Here is a 3,831-nt window from a genome sequence, read left to right on the forward strand (position 1 = left end):
CTGAACCCCGCGCGGCCCCCCCTGACGCTCCCCCCGCAGCACCGCGCTCTGCGTCCGGCGCAAGAACAGCCGCCCGCGGGTTCGCGAGATCAGCTGATTCACGGGGGGCGGGAACTTCGGACAGGGGCGTGGCCGCAGGGCAGAGAACGAGTGTGAGGGCGGGCGGGCGTGCTCTCGGAGGGGCGGGGTTAGACCGGGAGACCGCGGACGGCACCTGGTAGGGGTCAAACTTAGTGAAGATGCATTAGGCACTGCAGGAGGCGTTCTCAGGAGCACTGCTCCTCCCTAAGACCGGGGCGGAGCCACCAGTGCTAAGAGGCGCTTCGGCGATGACGTAACATGGAGTCGTCGGGGCCTAGCTACCCGAGCGCTTCCATGGTAACAGGCGGTGGTGAGGATGGTTGGGATATACAGTCGTTTTGTTACCCAAACTACAAGAGCAGGAAGTATGACAGTGAACTGTCTTTCAAACTGCCTTTATAGACTGTGTCTTGGTGGTCGCTTCCCGCCTCCGCGAATGACGTCATTGCCACGTGGTTTGCCTTAGTATTGTTTTTGCTACTTGGTTATAACCCCAAAGGATAGAGTGAGCTGGAGTTAAATGAATTGGCGTCCTCTTATGATTCCCACAGGGCTCCCGTATATACAGCTGGGTAAAATAAGTTTGCTTGCCCTGCACAGTTTCACAACGGTCTGTTTGTTGCAGCCTAAGTCCCACCCCCACCCAGCCCGCAACCCCAAGTCCTCGGGTGAAGATTTTCCAGAGCTTCCAGTGAGTGCGAACTCGACCGCTAGGCAGTGTGTGGTCGCTGAGCCTGCAAACCCGTATTTGGACCATTAACGGCAGGGTCTGAAGCTCCGTCTATAAATAATCTATTACGTTATCCAGCACTGTCAACTGTTGATAAATTGCCTCCCAAATCTTCAGCCCACCTACTAAACTTTTTCTCCAGCAGTTTGGCCAGCCTTGTCCGCTCCTGAACCAGTGCAGAAAATCACACAACTGTGAGAACTGGCACCATTGCAAACCAAAGGCATCAAACTATGGCTGGGACTTCTGTGTGACCAGGCATTGCTGAGCCTAAGACAGCCACATTGCTGTTCAGGCTTTTTCCTAGTACCCTCCTGGGCTTTTCCCAACCTTTACACTCTTGAACCTTTTACTGAACTTCACCCACCCGCCTTCTTTGGTAAAAACAAAAATAAACACTATCTTCCACATTTCTGAGAAAAGTGAGACCACTAGAAATGAATTTCCTTAACTCCCACCAGGCACTATTACAAAACTTACTTTCAACCCTTCCTTTCCTTCTCCCCCTTTCTCCTTAGAAAAGGTGCTCTGTCCTCTTGCAGTTAACCCCTCCACCTAAACTCCACTTTCCAATCCCCTTAAAGATTTTGCTCCATTCTCCCTCTCTTCTCTTTCATGTATTTTCAAGCTGGCTTCTCTTCTTACCCCTACTCATCAGTGTATGAGCTTGCTCCTATCTATCCCAGCTTTGCTTTTTCCCCTCTGCGTTCTTCCCTTTGCAACCTAATTTTCTACCTATACATTCTGAGCTCCCAGTCTGCCTCATGCCAATCTGTAACCTCTGTTTTTTTCAAGGCTACTGAAATTGGTAGTTATCTCCGAATTTTGGAACCTACTGTCATGGGATGGAACCATTCTGTGCATTTTTTTAAAAGAAAGTGGATGATCTATATGTACTGATACAGTATGATCAGGAAGTTAGCTTGTTAAGAGAAAAAAAAAAAAAAAACACCTAGATGCCGAGTCATGTGTATAGTATTGTACCTATGGAGTTAAATGCATACGTTCTTTCGAGAGAGAGAGGTAGGTTCATATACAAATACATAAATAGGACATATATTCTTATCTTTGCATATGCTTATATTAACTTTGAAAGGTGACATTAAAGATTGGCTGCCACTGGGGAGAGGAATTGGGAACAAGAGAGGGAGAAAAACTAACTTTTTACTCTGCCATTTTGTACTACTTGAATTTTTAATCATGTGCCTTTTTTTCTTAATTATTTTTAAAACTTTATTTTTAATTTGCCATAGGGCACGTGCACTTACTGGAAAGAGAGAGAGAGGGACACACTGAGAGGCCAGACATGTGAACAAAGCTTTCTGGGACCTTCCAGGACAGCCCAGTCACCAACTGAGCAATGCAGCTGAGCAAATGACACCAGCTAATGCCAAATGGAGCAGAAGAACAGCCTGGTCAAGCTCTTCCTGAATTCCTGACCCAAATTCCTGAGAAATAAGTTGTTACTTTCAACCACTGTATTTGGGATGACTGGTTACACAGCTGTGACTGAAACAAGTGGGAAGGGTAACAAATAAACAGATCTACAGCATGGTAGTGACCAGGGCCATCAGGAGGCAGAACCATGCAGTAGGTAAAAGCATACACTGGAGGTAAGTAGCCTGTGTTCATATTTCAGTCCCAGCACTTACTAGCTTTGTGACCTTGGCACAAGTTTAACTTCTATGTACCTAGGCTTCCTCTTCCATAAAACAGGACAATTTTCCCATTTTATGGGGTGATGTGAGTACTGAATGACCTAATGTGTGTAAAATGCTTTGAGTGGTACCTGTCACATAATAAATGCTGTATGTGTTGTTATCTTCATCATCTCCATCATCCTCAAGAACAATAAAGGGAAGAGAATAGAAGGAGAAGAATAGAATTTCATTTAAGTGGGCAAGGAAAGTCTGACTTTTAAGAAGATCTTTGAATGGAGTCCCGTAAAGAAGTGAGGACCTGAACCATGTGGCTATCTGGTATTCCAGGCAAAGAGAACCAGTAACTTCAAACACAAGGACAGCAGTCCTGCTGGTGCAAATGAGAAAAGGTTGAAACAGGCTGAATGAGGCTGGAGCTGAATGAGAAAATGATAGAAAGATAGGAGAGAAGATTATATCAGGCGGATCATGTATATTTCAAAATAGCTAGAAGGAATGATCTCAGTGATTTACAATGTGAAGTAATGATTAGTGTTTAAGATGATGAATGTGTTTATTGCCCTGATGTGATCATTACACATCGTATGCCTGTATTGAAAAATCACACGGCACCCCATAAATATGTACAACTATTTGGAATCATTTAAAAAATACGATTAGGCATGCCAGTCACGGATAAAATGGGTAAGATAGCTGAATACCATGGGAGTGACTGTGGTCTGAGTCTCAGACCCAGCAACTTGAAAAACATACCAGGGGCATGCACATGTGTGTCCAAAATAGAAAAGGAGGAGAAAGGATTACAGCATGACCATGCCCCATGAAAGATGCTTTCTCACTCCTTCCCCTTTCTCTCCCCACCTCTTATGAATGTATGTACTCTAATGGCAAATGTTAAAATAAATACATAAATTTAAAAAAATCAGAGAGATAATGATCTGATGGAGGGATCAAATCATTTGGACCATGGAAAGGATTGGGTTTATCTGAATGATATGGACAGCGTCTGGAGGACTTCGAACAGAAGGTGTTGTAATTTGGCTTCCCTGTGTTTTTTCTTTAGGTTTTTGCCATTGGGTGCATGTGCTCAGCAGAGAGAGACAAAAGAAAAGTAGAAAATCACCCACTTTTGTGGCCATGCCATAATTCCCTCTCCTCCATTCTCCTCCTGGAATTTTGGGCATGAATGCACATGCACCTGGTGTGATTTTTTCAAGCCACTGGATTCAGGATTCAAACCGCAGTCAGCCATGTGGGAGTCTAGCATCTTCACCATGCCACCTGCTGGCCCCCTGTCTTCTTTTTTTAGAAGCAATACTCTTTTGTTATGTGGAGAGTGGAAAACAGCGGATAGAAGTA

This window comes from Tupaia chinensis, unplaced genomic scaffold (genome assembly GCF_000334495.1).
Source record: "Tupaia chinensis unplaced genomic scaffold, TupChi_1.0 Scaffold000361_2, whole genome shotgun sequence".
Classification (NCBI taxonomy): domain Eukaryota; kingdom Metazoa; phylum Chordata; class Mammalia; order Scandentia; family Tupaiidae; genus Tupaia; species Tupaia belangeri.